Consider the following 16,186-nt stretch of genomic DNA (forward strand, 5'->3'; position numbering starts at 1 on the left):
GAGCATGGCACATTGGGGGGTGGCGATGACCTGGAACATGAGGCCTGTTCAGCGTCACCTCTTCTAACGTCAATCCCCCCAGGGATTCCATGTGAGACTGTGTCTCCCATGATCGCCAGTGCCTTCTCCTCATGTGCTGTTAAGGGTTGCACCGAACTGGTCCCCGCACCTGTCCTCGCCTGGTCTCTACGGACAGCAGAACCTCTCACCTTAACCTGGCTTCAAAAATCATGCCATTTTTTCCTGACGTCCTGCCAGGACCTTGGTGTGCCTGATCCGGAGGCAGCCATCTTCCTTGCTATGTCGCTCCATAGCTCCTTTTTGTTGCTGTTGCACAAGTTATTCCGAAAGCTGGAAAACAGTGTCACCTTGTTCAAGCTCACCTCGTCCAGCAAAACTTCAAATTCCTCTGACGAGAAGCTTGGTGCCCTTTTTTTTATGTTGCTTCCCCACCATATTCTGTATCTAACTCTCTCTCTCTGTTCATTGTAGATAGGTTGCTTTTTATTGAAAACATTAACCAATGGCAATCAATACCGCATTAAACAGAAGTAACTGCAGCTGCTTGCCAATCAATTCTGATTGTAAAGTACCTTACCATTAATATAAAAGTGTATTACATAATTTTTAGAAGTCGTTAAACCCATGTCAAGAAGCGGCACAAGTGGCACAACGGGATAAGGAGGGTGGATGATTAGCGAGGGATACCCGGTTCGTCTACCCGTCACAACATATCGTGTGAACATATTACTGACAATTTGATAATTTAATTAATAGTCTATATTTTACAGATAACTTAAACTATGTTAAAATAAATGTTACTGGAATAATTTGAGGAATGTTTCATTTGCATAGAACGTGTTGTCTTTCTTAATGCCGTAATGCACCTTCGCGTGAAGTGGAAAGTCGATTCCTGAGCAATCGATGCCAACTAATTCAGCACATTCACTTGGGACAGCGCCTCTGTAACGTCGAACGTAAGAGGCAGCGTGTTAAGAAGCTTCCTAAGGGACACTTCGGGGAACACACTTAGGAACATAAACAACTTTGGTAAGATATATCTTTCGAGTCTTCTCAGCGTGCTAAGAGTGAGCGTTATCGGGGAACCGGGCCCATAATGTTAATCTGGAAATACAATTTTTAAATTTACACCATATATTGATCAGGGTTACAATAGTAAGTCCAGTTATTTTCCACTTACCCAGTATCACCTCTGTGTCTGCTGAATGCACAAAATCCTGGTCACTGTAAACTTTACATGTGTATTTTCCAGCATCTTCGGCTCTCAGTTTTTCCAGACGGAGGGAGAAGTTTCCATCTTTAATCTTCTTCTTCTTTAAAAAATGAGCTCTGTGATGATAATCTTTGTGCTGTTTCTTTGGTCGACTCTGACCATCTTGATACAGGTGAACCAGAGTCTCTAAGTCTGCTCTTCTCCATTCCACCTTCAGACTTTCCTGTAACAAGCTTTTGTCAACACGACATAATAAACCCACTGAACCTCCCAGGGCAGCTGTCGGATGACCAGAGGAATTTTTTACTTTGAACTCTAAAAAGGAACAGACACAATGGTTCTAATGTTATATATCCTCCTGACTACCCGGAAAAAAAACAGTTTTGTGAATTTAGTATTTTGTCATGTCATTACATTGTTTAGAGCAGGGGTGGGCAAACTTGGCCCTTCCAGGCCACTTTCCTTCAGAGGTTAACTCCAACTCTAATCAAACACACCTGAACCAGCTAATCACTGTCTTCAAGACTACTAGAAGGCTACAGGCAGGTGAGTTTTATCAGGGTTGGATCAAACCTCTGCAGGAAAGTGGCCTGGAAGGGCCACGTTTGCCCATCACTGGTTTAGAGCATAAGAAAAAAATTGAAAAATAAAATGTTTGAAAAATGATATTTATGCCATGTCCTCTGTAGAAGACATTGGTACTTTAAAAAGTCCTGTTTTTTAAGAAATAAAAAGACATGAATAGACATGAAAAGGCAAAAACAGCGGGATTTTTGTTTTCAAGTGGGATTTTTTTGTAATCACAAATCAATTTTCATTTTTATACCGAACTTTATATAAAGACGATTCTCAACTATGTTTTTTGTAAAATGGCCATAAACAAGTTTTATATACAATGTATCTATAAACTGTATCTAATTTGCATATTAATGTGTTTTTGGGGCAACATAGAATGAACAAATAAGTGCAATAATGGGAGTAATAATTAGCAAGATTTTCACATTTATATCTAATATTTAATAGGAATATTGATACATAATTTGTTCTCTATTCATTTGTTGTGTCTCCCAAAATGTGTAATAAACATGCTTTAAGTCCTGGTGTCCTCTACAGTGAAATTGATGTCCTGTTTAATAACAGAAGGTCATATTTTGATTTGAAACCCCATAACATTTTCCTGAGATGTTGATTTATGACAAACAATTTGAAAATTAGTCAGATTTAAATGATAATTACAAAATATTATCATATTTCCATAAGGGTGTTAGACTTGATCACTAAATTAATGTCAGCCATTTTTAAAGACCAAGGAGAGGGAGTGGTGATAGTGAAACATTCAATCATTTGATATCTCTGAAAAGCCCTGAATGTGCTCTGTACAGGACATGCAGACTTAAAACTGTGGCATGTAACGTCGCAGAGAAATCACTAAAACATAATGTCCTCTACAGAAGACAAAACTCCATAGCTGGTAGTCAAGAGGATATAGATCTCTCTATAAGGCAAACAACCTTATGTCTCGCTATAGAGTGTGAAACTGAGAAAAACGACTTTAAAGATTTGTATTTGTCCAGACAAATTAATTATAGGTAGTAGGACTCTGGAAATCTGGCATTTAGATGTTTTAGTAATAAAAATGTTTTAGCTCAAACTTGATTTTTACTCCTATTTTGAAGTTATAGTACTCTGACTTTGCATTGTCGGCAAAAGGTGAGAAGTCACGCCAAGGCAAAAGGCAGTAACGGCCACATTATATACAATATTTGGTTGCTGATCACCATTTACAAAATCATTAGTAACACCTGTATAAAATCTAGTGATCATGGGCTGTCTCAAAGGATTTAACCAGTGCTGGGGGTAACGCATTACAAGTAACGCGAGTTACGTAATCAGATTACTTTTTTCAAGTAACTAGTAAAGTAACGCATTACTTTTTTAATTTACAAGAAAATATCTAAGCTACTGTATCAAAAAAGTAACGCCAGTTACTTTTTTTTCCCATTTATTGACTGACAAGTCTCCTGTCCCCATATTGGGAGAAATCGGGAGTACAGAGGCGTTGCGTGCGCTGTGTGAACATGATGTTACTGTAGTTCTAGACTAAATGTGAATGTGCATTAATTCATCCTACTCACAAAAAACAGATTATTTGCTATAAATAGAACTCCTTATATTAAAGACAAGCAAGCCCTGCTCATATTTAAAAAGTAATGCGAAAGTAACGCAAAAGTAATGTAACGCATTACTTTCCATAAAAAGTAACTAAGTAACGTAATTAGTTACTTTTTTATGGAGTAACGCAATATTTTATTGCTTAACTTTTAAAAGTAACTTTCCCCACAATGTAATGCATTACTTTCCATAAAAAGTAACTAGGTAACGTAATTAGTTACTTTTTTACGGAGTAACGCAATATTGTAATGCATTACTTTCCATAAAAAGTAACTAGGTAACGTAATTAGTTACTTTTTTACGGAGTAACGCAATATTGTAATGCATTACTTTCCATAAAAAGTAACTAGGTAACGTAATTAGTTACTTTTTTACGGAGTAACGCAATATTGTAATGCATTACTTTCCATAAAAAGTAACTAGGTAACGTAATTAGTTACTTTTTTACGGAGTAACGCAATATTGTAATGCATTACTTTTAAAAGTAACTTTCCCCAACACTGGATATAACATACAGTATTGTGACTGTATTCATTTTTTTCTGATCAAAACAACCAGACCAAATGTAAAACAGGCCACACACAGGTTATATTCATGTGTCTTATGTCGCTTGTCCACTGCGTGGTACGCCTCGGCTCGATTTGCGTTTCCACTGCAGTTTAGTATCGCTTTAGAGTGGGCGGGATTATTCACATGAGTTGCGCCGCTTCTACTGTCGCGAATCCTGAAAAACGTTTTCATTCTGCGTCGCCCCATCAAGCTCTCGCTGGATCCCCTCCTCTGCTATCAACGAGAGGAACATCTGTATGGAAAGCCAAATGGTTCAGAATTCGCATGCTTTTTACCGCCGTATCAATATTAAAATGCCGTTTTCATAACGCCGCCATACGTTCAATAAGCGCTGTTAGGCGATAAGTTAACGGCAGATATGGCAAGCCAAGAGGTTATTTACGCTATAGATAAATCGCGTTTACATACAAAACATCTGATAGCAGACGCTGTATTTAACAGCGTTTTAGTATTTGTAAAAAGTGCCGCTTTTAACGCCGCCCGGCTTGCCACAGGATGCCGTAAAAAACGCCGTTCTGATTGCACAAAAGAGTACGTTATTTACGGCGTTTTCCTGTTAAAGCTATCCCTAACTCTATTATTTGTCTAATCAAAGAAACTCTCTTTTATTCGAACCCCATGACCTTGTGTTTACCTCCACTGTTAATTGAAGATTGTGAATTTAAAAAAGGTCAACTTTCAAACAAAATTATTAGAAATATGTTTAACAACATTTCTTATCCTATAGTAGTCTACAGAAATTCAATTTCTTATAACTTCCAAAAAGATAACATTCATATTCTTAGAACTAAGTACACAAAATGTCCTTTATCTCCCAAAATTAAAGAAAATAATTTTACAATTTTAAATGGGATATATCCAACCAGTGAGTACTTAAGACTTCGATTTGGATTTGATTCCAATAAATGTATATTCTGTGATGACACTGAAACCACGGATCATCTGTTTTTTCATTGTAAATATGTGGATTCTTTATGGTCTGATATTCATGACTGGCTTTACCCAAAGGTACGTTACCTTGAAAGTTTCACTTTAAAGGACATTATCTATGGACTTGTAATGAACAATAACAACGATGATGTTCTGGTCAATAGCATCCTTATGCTGGGAAAATTTTATATTCACAAATCTAGGTTTTTGAAAGTAAAACCAGCCTTTTATGCATTTCATAATGAGTTTCTTTTGTATACAAAAGCCCTTAAAGTGATAAAAAAGAAAAATGCAATAATTCTGTTTTCTATTATTATGGATTATGATTTACAAGAAAAACCTTAGCCCCCCTTCAATTACTTTTTTTTCTCCCCTCTCTCTGTTCTCTCTTTTTTTGTTGTTGTTGTATTTGTATGCACATGTTCTGTATATTGTAATGTGAACATGTTTTGATATGGCCAAATTGTTTGTACATTAATGATTGCTAAAAAAAAAAATTACTGCGTTTTCCTGCTGATTTCCACAGCCAGTAATATTGAACTGCTCTCACCCAATCAATGATGAACAGAACCAGACCAGACTAATTTACCACAGATCATTTTAGCGGAAGAAGTGCCTGTGAACTGATAGGAAATATTTATGTACAAAGTAACTTTTTGTATATTTTCATCTCTACTAACATTGAATAGGCCGATTCCACATCTTTAGCATACTTTTTGCCTACAAACAATGAAACAGTATGATAAAAAACAATATGATTTTCCTTTATAGATTACATTATGTGAGCGAGCTAAGCGATTGTCCGCGCTGCTGTCGCCGCAGTCCTGACATAAAAGCATCTGCACGCTGCTGAAGTTATAAAAAGACACTGTTTTAAATGTATTGTAATATTTTTACTGAAGCTTCTCCAATATGCTATCCAATAACTGCGCTCAGACCCAGAGGATATGACTTGTTTAAGATGATCAGATCAAACCAGTTATTTTTTAATAATACCGAATCTGGGCTTGGAATATTTATTTATTTGAGTGACTCAAGTTTGACTTAACAACTAAAAAATCTAAATACGAACAAAAAGAAATAAAGAGAAATGACAAACAGTTTGATTTTATTATTATTATTATTATCATCATCATCATCATCATCACTAGCTTTTATTATTTCGTTCTGTCTGAAGAACGGAAAAACGAAAATTAAGATAGATTTCTCGTATTTTTTGTTCGTGGATAAAAAATGAGTTTATGCAAATGCATATATAATATATAAAATAATTATAAAAGGTAATAACATTTTGGATGTATTTAATTATAAATCTCTGTGTAATCTATAATAACATTAAATTTATTTCATATTTTCTCTATGCTAACCCTTCTTGGATATTAAGACACCTGCAATTTTGGCCAAATTATAGATATTTTGTGTGTGAATTTGCACATGCTATAATGTAAGCATCATTAATGACCCCTGTGTTTAATAAAATAAAAAAATAAAATAAAAAGATTGATTAGTGAAATTAAAGAATGATTTAATAAAAAATGAGAATGATTAGTAATTGTCTCTCATTGGCCTGATTAGCTAAAACCTAAAAGGTAACATTACAGTCTTAAGGCCTCTTCGCTTACATTTAAAAAATATTTAATACACTTTTTATCAACGTTTGCAATTAGTTTTTAAAAGGTAACATTACAGTCTTAAGGCCTCTACGCTTACATTTTTTAAAATTAACCATCCCATTATAGGCCGATATATTTTTTAACCTTTGTATTCCCATTTTTCTAACTTTATTAAATGTATGTCATATTTTGAGCCAAAACATTTAGATTTATAAACTTTTATCAAAATTTTTTATTAAATTCTATTAAAATAATAAAATACAATCAAGAAGAATAAGTTTCTTAATAATAAGAGGTGGCATTAATGCATTTAATAATAACGATGTTATGAGATTAATGTTTAAAATATAAAGTTTTGAATATAGAAATATTAAATGATTTAAATTACTCAATTTATACTTTAAAATGAAATTGAAACCGCCAGTAGGTGGCAGCATGTCACTGCCTTGTCACTGATTTTTTATTAAATTCTATTAAAATAATAAAATACAATCAAGAAGAATAAGTTTCTTAATAATAAGAGGTGGCATTAATGCATTTAATAATAACGATGTTATGAGATTAATGTTTAAAATATAAAGTTTTGAATATAGAAATATTAAACGATTTAAATGACTCAATTTATACTTTAAAATGAAAGTGCCAGTAGGTGGCAGCATGTCACTGCCTTGTCACTGAATCATTTATTTAATCGATTCCTTCAAACGGCTGATTCTTTAGGAACGAAGCAAGTGACTCTCATTATGAATGGATGATTAAATAATTGACTCACTAGATTTGTTCAAAAACACAGGTTCATTCAAAAACGAAACAGCTGTGTATAAAATCCAAAATGCATAAAACTGTTGTAGGTAAATTCAATTTCACATTTGCAAACTCCCTTTAAAAAGCTGTCACTCCTCTTAGTTCATTGCGATCTCACAAACTTCCATTTTAATTAATGAGGCTCCCTAAACTGCACACTGAATCTATTATTAAATCTTCTCTACACTTTGTTAGTAATAATGAATGACAAAAAAAAAGCAGTCTGCTTTCACGATCTGAGGCGCACTCATAAGCATTTATTGGCTGCAGTCTGCAGACCAGTTGGAAATGAAACGCCGTCCTCCCTCGAATTTCACTCCCCGGACTCCATCCCTTTAATCTCATTTACTATCCTAACTGCATGAGTTTTTTTTCAGATTTGTCTTTGTTGTCGATACTAATATAAAATATCTGGGGGAGACCACCCTAAGTCTGTTTTTTTTTTTTTTTTTACTTCTTATGGGGGGTCGCGGATCCCCCCAGCCCCCCTCAATTCGAGCACTGACTATCATTTCAGTTTATGTTATGTTTTTAAAAAGGAAAAAGAAAAAGTACCCTCAAAAGATTTGATCTAATAAGGTTAATAGTTTAGCGTCAAATAGGCTACATCACCAATATGGACATATTTGAATTTGTGCCTAATGAGAGAGGTAAGCCCAAATTTTTCCTTACGTTTAGTTTTAAATTAATTTGTTTTGGCTTGTTTATTGCTAAGCCTATATTATTACAGTATGTACTGCAATTATATTTATCCATTAGAATGATATATTTTTAAATTTAAAGATTTGTTGTAAAGTGAGGGCAACTAAAATATCCTATAGTGTTCATAATGTTGGTACATTATAACATTATTAGGCCTGCCGTTATTATTTCTAAAAATGCAGCTTTCCTAAAATAAAAATAAATAAAAAAATAACTGTATTGTTTTTTTTTTAAAGCATGCAGCAAACGAAAATATGCGATTAATCTGTTAAAATTTGTTACTGTGGGTTAACAAATTTACACGCTTGGCTTCAAAGATAGCAACAGAGTCTGGCCCAAATCTGGTTTACATTCACTTCTGGCTTTTTTTCAGTCTTGATTGCAAATGTTTTTTTATTTATTTATTTATTAATTTTTATGTACGATGGATAATTAAAACAAAAATCAGGCGTGTGTATTTATAACATCAATTACTAGGCCTACATTCTTTTTTTCAGAAATGTCCAGAATGTAATTTCCCCAATGGCAGGACTGTCTGATTTCCCTTTACAAAATAAAAGCCCTCCAAAAACTCAAATGACTGGTTTTGTCTTTGATTTTGAATAGCTCTATAAAGCTGAGAGCAGCGCATGTACCAGGCAGGTTGAACCAAGGAGCAGACATGCTGTCTCGGAGCAACGTCCCTTTGGAGGAGTGGACGCTCCACCCTCAAACGGTTCAGGAAATCTGGGAGATCTTTGGCAGGGCAGAGGTCGACCTCTTCGCCTCAGAAGACAACTCTCATTGCCCAACTTACTTTTTGAAGGACAGGAACGCATTGGCCCACGACTGGCCCAACCTCCTCCTTTGTGCTTTCCCCCCGATCGCTCTGATCCCGCAGGTAATCAGGCGAGTCAGGGAACACAGACACAAGCTTCTGTTAGTGGCCCCACTCTGGAGGAACCAGCACTGGTATGCAGAGCAGTACCAGCTGCTCTCGGCAGCCCCGTGGCCCATTCCCATGAGACGAGACCTCCTCTCTCAGGCGAACAGAACGATATGGCATCCCCAGCCCGGGCTGTGGGCTCTGCACCTTTGGCCTCTCGATGGGAGCTTGTGAACCTCCCCGAGAACGTGCTAAGCACAATTTCTCAGGCTAGAGCACCGTCTACAAGACGCCTCTATGCCCTTAAATGGTCTGTCTTCTCCGCCTGGTGTGTAGCCCGAGGCGCAGCCCAATCTCCTGTGACATATCTCTGATATTGTCCTTCCTGCAAGAGCTGTTGAATAAGGTTCGTTCCCCTTCCACGCTCAAGGTCTATGTAGTAGACATAACAGCCTCTCACGCTCCTATAGCTGGCTAATCGGTGGGCAGGAACAACCTAGTTGTTCATTTTCTGAAGCGGTCTAGAAGGCTCAACCCACCTCACCCCATCACCATCCCTACATGGGATCTGCCAACGGTGCTCTGAAGAGCCCTCCATTTGAGCCGCTACAGTCCATTGACCTTCGTCCCCTGATGCTTAAGACTGCTCTGCTACTAGCGTTAGCATCGGTAAAGCGTATGGGAGATCTGCAGGCACTATCTGTGAGCCCCACCTGCCTTGAATTCGGTCCCAACGACTCTAAAGTCGTCCTGAAACCAAGGCATATTTACATACCTAAGGTGCTCTGTACTCCATTCAGAGCACAGGTTATAAGTCTATTGGCGCTTCCTCCTTCGGAGCAAGACCAAGATTTGAATTTACTCTTCCCCGTCAGGGCATTGAAAGTCTATGTTGAGTTTCCACCCCGTTCAGGAAGTCGGATCAGCTATTTATATGCTTCGGTGGCGGAACCAAGGGTTCTCCAGTCACAGAGACTTTCCAAATGGATAATTCACGCTATTATGCTAGCATACTCTTCTTTGGGCCTTCAATGCCCCATGGGAGTAAGAGCCCACTCAACAGAGGCGTTGCCTCTTCCTGGGCCTGGTCTAGCGGTGTGTACATTGCAGAGATTATGCAAGGCTTGGCTGACCTCTCTGAGTTTGGGCCTACTGCCTCCTGTGGGGCTTCCCTGCAAAATACTTGATCCCTCTGGGAAACGGAGTTTCCGTTTTAGAGCTATCCAAATTCAAAGACAAAACTGGTCATATATGAGGTTTTGGAGGGCTTTTATTTTGTAATGCAACATCAGATCGCCCTGAAACTGGCTGAGGGACACCCTGGGGTACTGGACTATTAATCTGAATTGAAATTAGTCTGTGGAAACAGGGAGTTTCCTTTTTAGAGCTATTCAAATTCAAAGACAGAACAGGCAGAATATGAGTTTTGGGGTGCTTTTATTATGTAATGCAATATGCTGTCACGGCATTTGAGTCCACGCGCGTGCAGAATGAGCAGACCCAGACTAACAGGCTGGCACTGAGAGAATGGCCAAATTGCCCCCCTTGCCCTTGTCAATCATGGCCTCCTAATAATCCCCAACCACTTGATTGGCTCTATGACTCTCTTCTCCACCTGTAGCTGGTGTGCGGTGAGCGCACTGGCACCGTTGTCCTGTGGCTGCCATCGCATCATCCAAGTGGATGCTGCACACTTTAATGGACAGTAAAACAAAAGGCAGGATACCGTAGGCTATAACTCCAGGCCAGCACAGTAATATGACGCACGGCTAAACAAAGGCAGAGTACCGTAACAAAATTTGAGCATTCCAAAACAGTCAAAGAGCAGAAGTTATACAGTGTTCTGCCTTGGTTTCTCCAGGGCTTTTCGAAGTTATAGTTAATATAACCAATTATTTTCTCGAAAAAACAACTAAATTGACTCAAGATACATATCCACATAAACTCATTTTCGACCAAAAACAAAGTTATGGTCTTTTGTCTTTGCATGGCAGCATAGGTCCATAATTAATGATTTAGTGAGATTACATTATAAAATAATATTATAAGAGATTATATTATAAGAGATTATAAAAATATTTTCATTCTTTTCAAAACTTTTGTACCTATTTGATGGATGAAATCCAACTGCTCCAATCCATCCCTGCTGTATTTTTATAGCTTTGCAATCAGGGGCGGTGTTTCTGTATGGCAGAGTATGGCAGTCGCCATACCCTAGCCCAGTCAGATGTGCCGTGGAAAATCATCCAAACTTCATATCTCTATTTATTTCGTTATTATTTTAAATCAGTGCTATTGGTCTTCCTTATGTCTAAGGGTTTTACAAATATTTTTCCAATGACAAGCATTCAAAAGAGCTTGTCACTAATGCTCGCCAAATGTATTAAATGACAAGAAAACCTATAGTGCCCATATAGCTACAATAAAAGTTATAACCTGTAAGTTGATGAAAGAGTTTAATGCGATGCACTTGCTGCCTCCGATACAGTCGTTCTAATGACAGACAAGATCTTCGTCATTCGCTGATCAAAAAACAACTCCATTTGATCTTGATTATATATACACTGAACAAAATTATAAACGCAACACTTTTGTTTTTGCCCCCATTTTTCATGAGCTGAACTCAAAGATCTAAGACTTTTTCTTTGTACACAAAAGGCCTATTTCTCGAAAGAATTTCTGCACAAACTTTCAGAAACCGTTTCAGGGAAGCTCATCTGCATGCTCGTCATCCTCATCGGGGTCTCGTATATATATAATATTTTTCCTCTTTCTTTTTGTTTCCCTATATTTCAGTGCTTATGGTGTGCTGTTGTATATTTTATTTATCAAAACTATCATACAGATAAAAGCAAGACATAATTCATAAATTTAGAAAAGATGTTCAGATTTCGCAAAATAACAAAAACAAACTGAATGTCGCTGTTTCCTTTCCTATATCTTTAAAGAAGCACATTTTCTTTTTTTTTAGCCTAATATTTAAGTGAAATACATTTTGCGTATAGGCCTTAATTTTCTTTTTTATTTATGGATAATTTTATTAGGCCTATGTTTTATCTGGCCTTTGAATGGACATTTCAAATAAGCGTTTCTTTTCAGAATGATTTTTCCGTTTCTGGTTATGTTCCTGTAAAAATAGCCACTGCCATACCCTATGGTTTTGTGAAACGCTGCCACTGTTTGCAATACAGGCCTAGCGGAAGTATGGTTACACCCAACATTTCACTTTAAACCAGCGACGAATCATTTATCAATGGCACATAGAATAACAGGTAGGGCCTACTTCAGAATCATAATTTGTGTTATTACATACAAAAGTAATAAATAACCATCACTATCAGCTTATGAATGAACGCAGTACAGAAGAGCTGTTTGACCAATCAAATGAAAGGGGCGTTTCAATTAAATATTGAAGCCATCAGCCGAACCGATCTCTTATTTTTTAAGTTTACAAATTGTGAACCACATACCAAATAAGATATGTTGAAGCAAAATCAAATTTTTCGTTTATTAAACAAAATACATTTTTGGTTCATACAGAAAAAAGGAAAAACGAAAATATTGACCGGTTTTTACCATTTTTCGTTTGCCAGATTGAATGGAATAATTGAATGATCGGATGATACACAATCATTTACACATTTACATTTAAATCAATACTGGTCTGTGCTCCACTACAGAGCTAAACACTTTGGCTCCGCGCTGTCTGCATTGCGCGCACACTTATAGATCAGTGGTCACATGGCTTTGCCACACAGACTTTGATATGTCAGCTTAATAAAACAGGCGATGTGCCAAAGATGTAGGCTAGGGGGGTAGCTGTGGGTGCAGATTCAAAATAAAGTCATATCATGATTATTAGATAAACTAATATTTCACGTGCAGATTGCTGAATTTATGCCTACACAGAAGCCCTGTCTAGGCTCTTCCCCATATGGGCTATTAGTTAGACATTCATTAGTCTGTTTGTTTGATGAGAAAGTGATGAAATATAGTTGCAATAAACGCGTTAAGAATCCACACAAATGTAGCAGTGGTGGACTGTTATTCTGTTGTGCGGAACTGCTGAAAAACTGATGATGGCATGGTTTAAAGTTTGGTTGACCAATCAGTGGAAAGGGGTATTTCATTCCCACCCACAAGCTGTTTATTAATTGTCTAGGCCTGAATGGAAAAATGAAAAATCAAGCGTAAATCTTTTTTAATTAAAATTTTTTTTTTTTTTTAACTATTTTTCGGTTTTTAATATAAAATAAAAAAACAAATGGATGGAAGATACCCTGATTATACACAGACCCTTCATGTAATTACTGTCTCATCCTAATATTTTAGTTAACAAAAGTGTGCCACAACATGCAACATTTTCGTGCTGTTCGGGTTTCATCCTAATCCAGGACTTGACAATGAAAGGCCAAGAACTACAACAATGACATTTGATTGACATTTTGGAAAATGTTTACGGCAAGTCTTTGACCATACATGTAATATATATGTTTCTGAACAACTATGCTATGCAGCTATCAGTTTCTTTCTTTTATCCATATACTTACGTGTTGCCAAATTTATCTCTGCTGAATACACAGAGTCCTGGTCACTGTAAACTCTACATGTGTATCGTCCCTCATCTTCAGCTCTCAGATTGTCCAGACGGAGGGAGAAGTTTCCATGTTGAATCTGATCAGTAAAGAAATGAGCTCTATCATGATAATCCTGCGATTGTTTCTCTGCTCGACTCTCACCATCTTGATACAGATGAACCAAAGTCTCTGAGTCTGTTCTTCTCCATTCCACCTTCAGATTTTTCTTTAATAAGAGTTTGTCAACACAACAGGGCAAAACCACTGAAGATCCCAGAGGAAAAAAATTGTTTAATTGCTGCACAAATAAACCTGAAAAATAAATGTTATTTCTAATGTTGAAAAATGTTTGCATGTTGCCTTCAAGTAACAAAGGTTTCATATATTTAATTTCATATACAGAGATGCAAAAGAACTTGATTCCTGATTATCTAATGCTACACATTTACAGTGTCATGCAGTTACGGTCTACAGCTCTGTACTTTAATGGATAGTTCACTCAAAAATTAAAATTTGCTGTTAATTTACTAGCCTTCAGGCCATCCAAGATGTAGGTGACCTTTTTCTTCAGCAGAAAATTAAAGAAGATTTTTATCTGAAACTGTGGTCCTTTGTGATTCATATAATGCTCGTCAACGGTTACAATCTTTTGAAAGTTAGAAAAAAACACAAACAATCAAAACTAAATTAATATGTTTGGCACCTCTTGATACATTGAGGTCTTAGGAAGCGAAACAATCAGTCTGTGCAAAAAACTGAACATTATTTACTGCATTATTACATTTGATCCACATCCTCAGGCAAATGCTTCAGAGTGGTGACCAGTTTGCAAAAGAATAATTATTTTGAATCGGTTCTTTTTTTAGTGAATTAGATGAACCCAGACATCTAGAGTCATGTCTGGTTCATGGACAAATCATTATTTTGAACCAGTACTTTTTAGTGAACTGGATGAACCAGCTGAATCATCCAAAAGAGTTCGTGGAATTACAGAAGCTACTCAATCAAAACTCATTTTTGGATGTGCCCGACAGTCACTCTGAATCGAAATGAGCTGATATACAGGTGTATATGATCCTATGATGCTTGTTTTTGCCAGCCCATTCAGTGCTCCAGTTCCTCCAACAATCACTGAACTGAGCAAACAGTTTTCACTTCCAGCCTTCATGAATAAGTATATATCAATTATAAATGATTAAAAACAAGACTAATAGTAGTTTTTAAGATTGATGTCGTTTGGAATTGGTCAAATGTGCTTGGAAAAAAATATGATCAGAATATCAACTTGCATAATTATGCATGCACTGTATTTTTCCTCTTCTGCTGTTGAGGTAATGCAAGGAATGTTGCGATTGGTTGTCAAGGCAGCCAATCAAAATTTAGCAGCCTCGTCTCTGATTGGCTGGAATTATGGCATATTGTAACGCTGGGTTGTGTTGAGCAAGCGAGCTGTTGGCATTTAGAGAGCACTGAGGGCGGGCATCAGATGAGCAAACTAGTGAAATGTTGCACGCGCAAAAGAGAAGGTCTGCACACATCAAAAAACTTATTTTAAATGCAAAATTAATTTTCGTGCGCTCGAAATACTTTCTTCTTTGCGAGACAAACATTTTCTCCACAAAACTCAGTTCGCGCGCGTGCAAAACACACTTTTACATGCTCAAAATATGATCTTTCGCACGCAGAATTGTGGCAGAGATGTAATCCCATAGTTTCATTGCGGAGCGATGGGAAAAAAAATCAACGCACAGGACGAAAAAAAATCCTTGCTATTTCATGCCGCGAACAATCACGCCTGGTGAGAATAGCCCCATAGGGATCTATTGTTTATATTCAAAAGCGTCATTGCACCAAATTTTCGCGTTCAGTGTTAAAAGGCCTTAAGCCGTTCTCTCAGCCTGGTTAGACTGATATGTTGACTGGTTTTAGGGGTTTTAAATTTGAAATCTTATTAACTGGTTAAGCTGGGAGATGGTCGATAACAACTGAGCAGCTTGGTGAGTCTGGGAAAACAGCTTAAACAAGTGGAATGACTTACATCATGTCCAAACTTATAGTAAAAAGAAGCTTTACATTGCCAAGAATTAGTAACATTTTTTAGATTTATACTCATTTACATACATATAAAAACACATTTAAAAAATACAGTTTTCAACTAAAAATGGAAAACATTTTAATGAGTTTTGGTCATTCATTTACACAACAAGGGCATTTTGGGGGCCTGAAAATGCATAATTTTGAAAATGGACACTGCCCCCTAGAAGAGAGCCAATAATGATTTTGTCTGAGCTATGAATAAAATATAAAAATTAATGAATTCACATTTTCTCATTTAATTTGTATTATCTTATTATTTTAGTGGTTAGAATAAGTATGTTTTGGGCTAACGTTAAATTAATTATTTAAGCCCCACATCCTTGCCAGTAGTGTTGTTTTCGTCAACGAAAATTATGACTAAATATAGTCGTCAACGAACCTTTATCACGTGACGAAAACGAGACGAGACGTAAATGCTGGTCATGTGACGATGACGATAATTAAATGTACAATGCAATATCGTTGACGGATAAAAACGAGACGAAATGTGGCTTACAAAATAAAAACTATGCTAAAATGTCTCTTCATTTTCGTTGACCAAAACGAGACGAAACGAAATGTTATAACGTTATTTCGTCTCGTTATTATTATTATTTTGCAGTATTTCTGTTTCCTGTGTCTC

The 16,186-nt window shown here is 36.6% G+C and overlaps 1 pseudogene; it reads right to left on the reverse strand.

Annotated features, from left to right (window-relative positions):
• LOC107573121 (polymeric immunoglobulin receptor-like) overlaps positions 1 to 16,186 on the reverse strand; it is a 38,508-nt pseudogene that overhangs the window by 5,165 nt on the left and 17,157 nt on the right.

The sequence above is a fragment of the Sinocyclocheilus grahami genome, unplaced genomic scaffold (genome assembly GCF_001515645.1).
Source record: "Sinocyclocheilus grahami isolate Dianchi unplaced genomic scaffold, SAMN03320097.WGS_v1.1 scaffold1871.1, whole genome shotgun sequence".
In the NCBI taxonomy this organism is placed as follows: Eukaryota; Metazoa; Chordata; class Actinopteri; order Cypriniformes; family Cyprinidae; genus Sinocyclocheilus; species Sinocyclocheilus grahami.